This window comes from Salminus brasiliensis, chromosome 11 (assembly GCF_030463535.1).
Source record: "Salminus brasiliensis chromosome 11, fSalBra1.hap2, whole genome shotgun sequence".
Classification (NCBI taxonomy): domain Eukaryota; kingdom Metazoa; phylum Chordata; class Actinopteri; order Characiformes; family Bryconidae; genus Salminus; species Salminus brasiliensis.
Genome location: NC_132888.1, coordinates 667,923 through 679,867, shown reverse-complemented (window position 1 = coordinate 679,867; position 11,945 = coordinate 667,923). Strand labels below are relative to the sequence as shown.

The window sequence follows — 11,945 nt, the reverse complement described above, 5'->3', positions numbered from 1 at the left end:
TTTATACCCCATAATACCCTGATTTATACGCCATTATACCCTGATTTATACCTCATAATACCCTGATTTATACACCATTATACCCTGATTTATAACCTCATAATACCCTGATTTATACCCCATTATACCCTGATTTATACCTCATAATACCCTGATTTATACACCATAATACCCTGATTTATACCTCATAATACCCTGATTTATACCCCATAATACCCTGATTTATACCCCATTATACCCTGATTTATACCTCATAATACCCTGATTTATACACCATAATACCCTGATTTATACCTCATAATACCCTGATTTATACACCATTATACCCTCATTTATACCCATAATACCCTGAGTTATACCCCATTATACCCTCATTTATACCCCATAATACCCTGATTTATACCCCATTATACCCTGATTTATACCTCATAATACCCTGATTTATACCTCATTATATCCTGATTTATACCCCATAATACAACAATTATACTCTGATTTATACCCTATTATACAACAATTATACTCTGATTTATACCCTGATTTATACCCCATTATACCCTGATTTATACCCCATTATACTCTGATTTATACCTTATTATACCCTGATTTATACCCCATAATACCCTGATTTATACTCCATTATACCCTAATTTATACCTCATTATGCCCTGATTTATACTCCATTATACCCTAATTTATACCTCATTATACCCTGATTTGTACCTCATAATACCTTGATTTATACACCATTATACCCTCATTTATACCCCATTATACCCTGATTTATACCCCATAATACCCTGATTTATACCCTGATTTATACACCATTATACCCTCATTTATACCTCATTATACCCTGATTTGTACCTCATAATACCTTGATTTATACACCATAATACCCTGATTTATACCCCATTATACCCTGATTTATACCTCATAATACCCTGATTTACACCTCATAATACCCTGATTTATACCCCATTATACCCTGATTTATACCCCATAATACCCTGATTTATACCCCATTATACCCTGATTTATACCCCATAATACCCTGATTTATACGCCATTATACCCTGATTTATACCTCATAATACCCTGATTTATACACCATTATACCCTGATTTATACCTCATAATACCCTGATTTATACCCCATTATACCCTGATTTATACCTCATAATACCCTGATTTATACACCATAATACCCTGATTTATACCTCATAATACCCTGATTTATACCCATAATACCCTGATTTATACCCATTATACCCTGATTTATACCTCATAATACCCTGATTTATACACCATAATACCCTGATTTATACCTCATAATACCCTGATTTATACACCATTATACCCTCATTTATACCCCATAATACCCTGAGTTATACCCCATTATACCCTCATTTATACCCCATAATACCCTGATTTATACCCCATTATACCCTGATTTATACCTCATAATACCCTGATTTATACCTCATTATATCCTGATTTATACCCCATAATACAACAATTATACTCTGATTTATACCCTATTATACAACAATTATACTCTGATTTATACCCTGATTTATACCCTGATTTATACCCCATTATACCCTGATTTATACCCCATTATACTCTGATTTATACCTTATTATACCCTGATTTATACCCCATAATACTCTGATTTATCAACATATTATACCACTATTATACTCTGATGTATACCCCATTATACCCTGATTTATACCCTGATTTATACCCTATTATACTACTATTCTACCCTGATTTATACCCTATTACAACATGATTTATACCCTGATTTATACCCTAATTTATACCCTTTTATACTACTATTCTACCCTGGTTTATACCCTATTATACACTGATTTATACCCTATTACAACATGATTTATACCCTATTATACTACTATTCTACCCTGATTTATACCCCATTACAACATGATTTATACCCTGACTTATACCCTATTATACTACTATTCTACCCTGATTTATACCCTATTATACCCTGATTTATACCCTATTTCAACATGATTTATACCCTATTATACTACTATTCTACCCTGATTTATACCCTGATTTATACCCTATTATACCCTGATTTATACCCTATTACAACATGATTTATACCCTATTATACCACTATTATATCCTGATTTATACCCTGATTTATACCCTATTATATCCTGATTTATACCATATTACAACATGATTTATACCCTATTATACCACTATTATACCCTGATTTATACCCTATTACAACACAATTTATACCCTATTATACCACTATTATACTTTGATTTATACCTCATTATACCTCGATTTATACCATATTATTCCACTATTATACCTTGATTTATTTTCCTATTATACCACTATTATACCCTGATATATACCCTATTACAACATGATTTATACCCTATTATACTACTATTATACCCTGATTTATACCCTATTACAACATGATTTATACCCTATTATACCACTATTATACCCTGATATATACCCTATTACAACATGATTTATACCCTATTATACCACTATTATACCCTGATTTATACCCTATTATACCACTATTATACCCTGATTTATACCCTATTACAACACAATTTATACCCTATTATACCACTATTATACTTTGATTTATACCTCATTATACCCCGATTTATCCCATATTATTCCACTATTATATCTTGATTTATTGCCCCATTATACCACTATTATACCCTGATATATACCCTATTATCCCCATTAAACCACTATTAAATGCTGATGCATAAACTCACCTCATTCTACCCTGATTTACACTCATTTAATACCATGATTTATTGCCCTATTATACCCTGATGTCTTACACAGTTTACACAGCCGCGCTCTGCAGCCGCAGGCCCTGCAGCCGGTTTCAGCCTCACTATAACAATACGCCGGTGAGCTGAATATAATGTTCCCCTCCAGCTGCTCAGAGGCCCTTTATCTGTACCTGGAACAGTACGGTACCGGCACACACACTGAACTGGAGCAGCTGCAGCTCAGCAACACAGCACAGCACTGTGGGTGACCTGCAAAGAGTTCTACAGACTCCCTGAGTGGGAAGCTCTACATGACGGTTCTCTGATTCAGCGCCTTTACTGATACTCTAGATAGACAAAAGTATTGGGACACACATTTCATTGTTTCTTCTAAAATGAAAATTTATGAAAAGAGTTGATTCAGCTTTTGTTGGATCAGCTTTTGTTTCATTGCTGTGATGATTTGATTGCATTCAGCAACAAGAGCGTTATTGGCAGTACTTCTCTGCCAGGACTAGACAAGCTGTGTGCACATCTGTGTCAGTAATGGGTGCATTAAACTATCTGAAGGTATTCATTAGAAGCGGTGTCCACAAACATTTGGACATGTATTTTCATGTTGTTGTTAATTTGATGCTCAAAGCACACCAGACTGAGTGTGTGCATCCCTCTCTCTCTCTCTCTCTCTCTCTCTCTCTCTGCCAGTGTGGAACTGTTATGAATGTGACAAGACCCGGCCTGGGGGTGCAGTCTTTAACAGAGCAATCCCCAGCCATAGACTTCCATTTAACCACTCTCTGAGCTCTGTGTGCAAAAAAGAGCCCTGCAGCCTTTAATGTGTTTAAGCTTTCCTTCAGTAAATCACAGGTTTCACAGCAGCACACACTGAGCCCGCCAAACACTGCCTCCACTTAACAGCCTTCTCCCTGTTAGAGTGCAGCACGCAGTGATTTCACACTCACACTGCCTCTATTATACAATTTTACCCTAATATCCCATAATACTCCCACTTATACCATACTGTCCTATTATATCCCACTCATACCACCATTACAGCCTTCTGCTGTTATACCCTGAGCCTTTGTGCTTTCATACCACACTGTCCCACCATCATACACCGCTTTATACCTCTGTTATACCCGGAGTATTTGACCTATTATATCCTGACGTATTGCCCTGTAATACGCACAATTTTAACTTGATTCATACTTGTATTACACCCTAATATATACCCCTATTACACCCTCATTATTACCCTGTAATAAACCATTTACCTGTGTTATACCTGTATTACACCCTAATATATACTCCTATCATACCCTAATATATACCACTGTTATACACTCACATATACCTCTGTTGTACAGTTCTATCTGTTATCCCCTTTGCCCGATTACACTGTGATTTATTGACTTATTTATGTCCATATTTCTGACATATCTCCTCCTTCACTGCCCTATTATATGCTTCCTTAAACCCACACTGCTGTATTATTTTCCTATATCCTGATTTATAAACCTATAAACCCATTGGACCATTTCCATACATCTACACGTATATCTGTATAACACTAATAATTCTTATGAAGAAATGTATTTATATTTAAATCCTATTATATCCTGATGAACACCCCATCATACTTATATACCAATACTTACCCTTACCACTATTACCCAACAGTCTCCTGAGCCATGCCCATATTACTTTCCATGTATCTCCATGTATAGCCTGGTTCATACCTGTAATAACCTAATTACACTATCTAACCCTGTTACAACCCTGTTAATACGTCTATTGCCCTGTTAAAGCATGACTTATATCCAACTGCATAGTTTCAGCCTGATTAATACCCATATTACCCCGTTATATGCCAATATTACACTCCTATTACTCTATTACACAACTCTGCTCTTCCCTGATATATACACTGTTATTCCCTATTACCACACCACATCCTTATATATTGCCATGATATACTTATTTATACACTATATATTACTATATATACACACCACAGCTACATGCACCTGCTGTTACTCAGTCTGTACCGGAAAGCAGGACAATGGCCCTGAACACACACTCCTCCCTCTCTGCTTTCTCTTGTTCTATTCTCTGGCCTGTAGATGCAGCAGGCAGCAAACTGACTGAGATAGTCTTATAACACCGTCATATCCTTATGTCCATTATATCATCATATACATATTCATTTTTACCAACTATGATTTATTACTTTTATTAATATAGAATATCATTAATATTCCTATTACCTTTATTTAACCTCATTTATACTGTTTTATGTCCCATTATGTTCTGATATGCACCCATATGCACCACTGTTGCCCAACAATACCATGAGTCACAGTCATGTTCCTCTATTGTATCTCCGTTTATAGCCTGGTATCTTTTTTATACACCTTGTCCTTTAATTTCTGATGCACAGTCATACCTCATACAGACTGAGGGTAGTCCCCCTACTACCCTATTATATGTTTATTTATTTTAACCAACATTGCTTTATTACTTTCTTTTAATATTCTTATTACCATTATATAACCTGTTTTACCCATTTATTTCATATTAAGCCCATACTACTATTTCTCTGCAATACTTTAAGTCTTGTCCTGTTACTCTCTTATATCTCTATCTATAGTCTGTCTATACCTGTAATATCCTATCTACACAATTTACCCCTGTTATACCCCACTACCCCTGTTTTTACCACTTTTACCCTATTAAAGCATGGTCTATACCCCTATTACCCTATTACATGACAATGATATAACCACAAATTTACTCTACTCTTATTTAAACACTATGTATCTCTTTTTAAAATATTATACCCTGATATATTATATTATATAACATATATTTATTTATATTACAGCTTCATGCACCTGCTGCTACTCTGTCTGCACCAGAAAGCAGGACAATGGCACTAAACACACACTCCTCCCTCTCTGCTTTCTCTTGTCATATTCTCAGCACTATAGATGTAGCATGCAGAAACACACATACACACACACACACAGACACACACACACACACACACACACACACACACACTCACCCACCCACAAACACATGAAAGAACCAGCAGCTCCAGCTAGAACACTGGGTGAGAGTGAGGAGGCAGAAACTCCACTCAGTTAAAGCTGGTCGTCACCCACACGACTAAGCCCCGCCCCCAGGCCTCTGCACTCTTATATAACCAGGCTGGCGGCGGTGCAGGCTGCGGCTGCTTGGCACTGAGGCGCTGACATCACTTTAGCCGGAGGATTTACACTCCTTTACCACCCGCACCAGCCTCGCCTCGTTCTACCACCCATCACGACTCGGAGCCAGATCACAGAGCCTCGCTTAAGCTGGACTGTAAAGAGCAGCACACGACCCAGCGTCACTTCTCTAATCAATTACACTGTATTAAATCTCTATACATCAAGTAATTGAGAGTTTAATTTGCCACGGTTGCTGTTCAAGAGCATTATAGAGCGCCCCCTACACTTCCTGTAGTGTATTACAGTCTGTCAGAATGAGTGTGTGGATCATATGAACATTATAGAGCATTATAGAGCGCCCCCTACGCTTTCTGTAGTGTATTACAGTCTGTCAGAATGAGCATGTGGATCATATGATCATTATAGAGCATTATAGAGCGCCCCCTACACTTCCTGTAGTGTAAATACAGGAAGATTATAAAGCAGTTTTGATATGATATAATCCCAGCCATATGGTCCCAGACATTTCAAACAGTGTTAGTGTAATTTAATGCATCGTGACATCGTGATGTACAGAAAACGCTTCTTCTCAGCCGTTCATGAAGAAAAGTCATGCGAGTGTTGCCCCATACAAATAAACAAGTACACAGAAAGAAAGAACAGAGAGAGAGAGCAGATTGAAAGTGACGTATCTGTAGTGATGTATTGATTAGAGGAGTGCAGTTTTGAGGCACTTCTGTATCTCAGCCAGTTTCACTCTCAGACAATTTCATTACCACTGATTGAAGCTGGAAGCGTTCAGATGCATCAAGCTAATGAGTTTCTGTCCCAGCCAGACCTGATGGCTTCCTTTACAGCAGGGGAAAGCTAACTGAGCTAGCTAGCTGATCTAATCACTGTCCAAATGTTTGTGGACATTCTAATGAATGCATTCAGCTACTTTAAGCTGCACTCATTGCAAATGCATAGAATAGGACTCTCTGGAGCAGATCAACATCATGAACCTATTGGCTCCATGCTGCCTAATGCCAGGCGTGGGCTAGAGGGGTATAAAGCCCCCCAGCATTGAGGAGCTGTGGAGCAGTGAAAGAGCTGTGTTCTCTGGAATGATGGTGGTGGAGCTCCATCCAGTACTTGATGAGTTGTAGAGTTGGGGAGGATGAGGTGGGGTGGTGATCACCTAACATCCTGACCTCACTAACACTCTTGTGGCTGAATGCAATCAAATCCTCACAGCAATGCTCCTCCTCCAGAATCTAGTAGAAAGTCTTCTTCTCTGGACAGTAGAGACAGTTACTCCAACAGAAGCAGGATCAGCTCTTTAATACCCTTGATTTCAGAAGAATCAATGGATGAGCAGATGTCCCAATACTTTGGTCCATATAGTGTATATGTAAATGAGCTCTGTTCTGATTGGCTGCCATGTGCTGGTGTATCGTATTCAATAAAGCTATACTGTATTAAAATAGTGAGGACAGGGTGGTTCCCCTGGTTTGGCCCTTTAAAGTGGTTTATGGGTAAACGTAAGGCCAGCTGAGAGCCTGCAGCACTGCAGCTGCTTCTCAATGGCAGAAAGCCTTTAATTGCATTAGAGTGTGTGTGCTGCGTCTCGGCGAGGCTGGAGCTTCACTGGCGTGTGTCCTGCCTCACTGAGAAAACATGGACATGAGTCAGACCTGATTACGAGCCGTGAGTCAGGTTTCAGTGATAAAGCTGCAGATAAAAGGCCTTTCAGTTTGTTCACAATGCCGGAATCAATCCCAGCTCTAATCACGGCTTCCTGCCGTCCATAAAGACCCCTCGGTGTTCCTCCTTGGCTACCGATGCTGTAATGTTAGCTGAATGTAATTCACATGTAGAGGCTGCTGAAAGAGATATCATCAGCAGCCCGAGGACCACAGTTACGGCTGGAGGAAGACCATAGACACTTGCTTCAACCAACATTTTATATGGCATTCTAGATCTAGATAGGTTCTAGATAACCTCCCCTAGTCAGAGCTGGAGTTCTACAGTGGAGGTTCTAGATAAGCTCCCCCAGTCAGAGCTGTGGTTCTACAGTGGAGGTGAAGGGAAGCAGACGTCTGAAGGTCTACTAAAAGCTCCTCACAGAAAGTTCTTCACCTAATGGTGATGAAGACGCTGCCTGATGCCTGAGACACTGTTCTACCAGAGTTCTGAGAAGAGTTCGGCTCTAGAACCTGCTTTTAAAATCAGATCATTAAAATGGTGGAGGGATACATGCTGCAGGGTGTAGTGCAGCTACAGAAAGTAGTCCCTAAAGAGAACTGCATTAGTTCAGATTCTCTATTCACTATTTTACCTTCATCATCATCATCATCATCATCATCATTCCATATAAAACTCAGAAGACTCGTGTAGCTGCACTGGTGGGTTTGGATAGGAGATAAATTATGGCCTGTATCTGTGTTGTAGTCATGGCGACCGACGCCTGCTTCCATTCACCTCCACTGTACAGAGATCAGAGTGGGTCAGTTCCTCTACAGTGAAGCTCAGATTCATACTGAACCCCCGACTCTGACTGAGCTCAGCTCTCACTCTGAGATATTGGGGAATTTTAGAAACAATGGTGGAGATCCCCTTTGACCCAGACAGGTCAGATACGCCGCCTGTTTTCCAGTGTTAGATGAGAATAGCCACACTGCCGGACCTGTCTGTCAGTCTGGGTTTGCCTCAGTACAGAGGGAACTGTCTACAACTACAAAGGCAGCATTCCAGGTCATCATAAGTCTGCACCTACACAAAGTCTACATCAGTTCTGAGATGAATGTTTTACTGTTTTTGCTTTACATGGTTTCAAAACATACACTATACGACAAAAGTATTGGGACATCTGCTCAATCACTGTTTCTTCTGAAATCAGGGATATTAAAGAGCTGATCCTGCTTCTGTTGGAGTAACTGTCTCTACTGTCCAGAGAAGAAGACTTTCTACTAGATTCTGGAGGAGCATTGCTGTGAGGATTTGATTGCATTCAGCCACAAGAGCTTTAATGATGTCAGGACGTTAGGTGATCGCCACCCCACCTCATCCTTCCCAACTCATCCCATCCAAAAGTACTGTATGGAGCTCCTCCACCATCATTCCAGAGAACACAGCTCTTCCACTGCTCTACAGCTCCTCAATGTGTTTTTGAGTGATACAGTCAGAAATCAGAGATTAGCATGTTATCCAGCTGGTCACACTCTGCTGTTTCAAAGGGAATTAAACATTGATCCCATAAAAGTGGAGTTCTTCAAAGGTTCTTTAGTTAAAGCAGCAGTTCTACAGTATATCCAAATGAGTTTTTCACATACAAGGAACATTGGTTCTTGATTGACACAGGGTTTTGTACAGCATCTACATGCGGAAAAAGTGAAACCGCTGTCCGTCATGAATATTCATGTGGAAAGTATTAATGAATATGCATATAAAAGGGCCCATACCCATGAAAAACTGAATTGTGCTCACTGATCTGAAATATGAGTGTATGATTGTCTGAGAGTGTACAGTTCACTCCCCCTGAAATAAAAAAAAACAATTGGATTTTGTGATGTCACAACAAATCAGTTGAATCATACTGTGTATACGCCTACTCAGCAGCTGAGTCCCACCTGATGGCTTTGCTGAAGTTATAGCTATATTTTGAACAAGGCCCAATACACTAATCAGAACAGAGCTCATTTGCATCCGTCAGCTTCAAACTGGCAGGACCTGAAACAGCCTGTTTAATTCTTTATGATCAGAGAGTGGTGTGAAAGTGAATTACAGCTGCTCGTTCAGTATTATACACTTATACACCCTGTGGACCCGCTGGGAAGGTGTGCAGGAGTCTATACCAGGTTCAGGTCATCGCAGAAAGGCGCGTGAATGTGGTCAGTAAGGAGCGTTTTTGCTGCTTCTGAAGAACACAGGGAAAAGGCTGCGTTTCAGCACCGTGGACAGCGCCGCACACAGGATACAGTACACACACACACACACACACACATTACTGCCATCATGTCATCGCAGATTAACCTCGATCCAGCTTCAGCAACTGCACCAGCACCCCCCCCCCCCCAACACACACACACACACATTAATAATTGACACGAGCAGACTATTGCACTCCTAAACTGCCGTACTGTGCACCGCCCTTCTGCTCACTCGCGCCTCAGCAAACCTGAGACATTATCATTTCTGTGGCCCAAACGCACGCGCACGAGTACGTGTGCACGCGCAGCAATAGCGCATTCATACGGGTTGCACCCAGCCAAACGTGCAGCCTTTATTCGCGACATGGTGCGCGCGCCAGCGTCCCAAGGGAGAGTTCAGAGCAAAGTCAGACTCTGACCTTCTTTAAAGGCGAGCGTGCAAGCGACGTGTGCACGCGGAACAACAAAGCAGAGTCTACGCGTTCACGAGCTGTTCTTACCTTAGAGTATCTGCTGCTGCTGCTGGTGCTGCTGCTGAGGATGATGATGACGAAGAGGATGATGAGGAGGAGGATGCTCCGCTGCGTGCGAGCGCTGCTCTCATGTCCTCGGGCGCTTCACACAAGCACACACAGACATGCATCCGCACGCGCGCGCTCACAAACACAAGCACACACACACTCACACACCCCCACACACGCACACCTAACACACCCTAGCTGATCGGTCAGGTGCCTAGCCAAAGACACCGCCACGCAAAGGCAGCAGGCAAACAATACAAATAAATCAATAAAACAACCGACTGTCGTCCAATAGATTGCACCGGATTGGTCAGGTGGGCCGTGACGTCATTCAAACAATGACGGAGTGAAGGCGGGGCAAAAGGGCAGCAAATAAGCATGCAAATATGCTTTACACACTCATTGTGGCCACTTTATTAGAAACACCCTACTGTATGGTTCCAAACTGGCCCATTTATTAGAAACACCCTACTGTATGGTCCCACACTGGCCACTTTATTAGAAACACCCTACTGTATGGTTCCACACTGGCCACTTTATTAGAAACACCCTACTGTATGGTTCCACACTGGCCACTTTATTAGAAACACCCTACAGCATGGTTTCACACTGGCCACTTTATTAGAAACACCCTACTGTATGGTTCCACACTGGCCACTTTATTAGAAACACCCTACTGTATGGTTTCACACTGGCCACTTTATTAGAAACACCCTACTGTATGGTTCCACACTGGCCACTTTATTAGAAACACCCTACTGTATGGTTCCACACTGGCCACTTTATTAGAAACACTCTACTGTATGGTTTCACACTGGCCACTTTATTAGAAACACCCTACTGTATGGTTCCAAACTGGCCAATTTATTAGAAACACCCTACTGTATGGTTCCAAACTGGCCAATTTATTAGAAACACTCTACTGTATGGTTCCACACTGGCCACTTTATTAGAAACACCCTACTGTATGGTTCCAAACTGGCCACTTTATTAGAAACACGCTACTGTATGGTTCCACACTGGCCACTTTATAAGAAACACCCTACTGTATGGTTCCAAACTGGCCCATTTATTAGAAACACTCTACTGTATGGTTCCACACTGTCCACTTTATTGGAAACACCCTACTGTATGGTTCCACACTGGCCACTTTATTAGAAACACCCTACTGTATGGTTCCACACTGGCCTCTTTATTAGAAACACCCTACTGTATGGTTCCAAACTGGACACTTTATAAGAAACACCCTACTGTATGGTTCCAAACTGGCCACTTTATAAGAAACACCCTACTGTATGGTTCCAAACTGGCCACTTTATAAGAAACACCCTACTGTATGGTTCCACACTGGCCACTTTATTAGAAACACCCTACTGTATGGTTCCACACTGGCCACTTTATTAGAAACACCCTACTGTATGGTTCCAAACTGGACACTTTATAAGAAACACCCTACTGTATGGTTCCAAACTGGCCACTTTATAAGAAACACCCTACTGTA

General features: G+C 40.7%; 1 protein-coding gene across 1 annotated transcript in view; it reads right to left on the bottom strand.

Annotated features, from left to right (window-relative positions):
• slc7a14a (solute carrier family 7 member 14a) overlaps positions 1-10,729 on the bottom strand; it is a 36,337-nt gene extending 25,608 nt beyond the window's left edge. Inside the window, exon 1 of the mRNA XM_072691238.1 lies at positions 10,424-10,729. The gene's annotated coding sequence lies outside the window, so the exon portion shown is untranslated. The remainder of the gene's footprint in view (positions 1-10,423) is intronic.
• Positions 10,730-11,945: the final 1,216 nt, after the last annotated feature.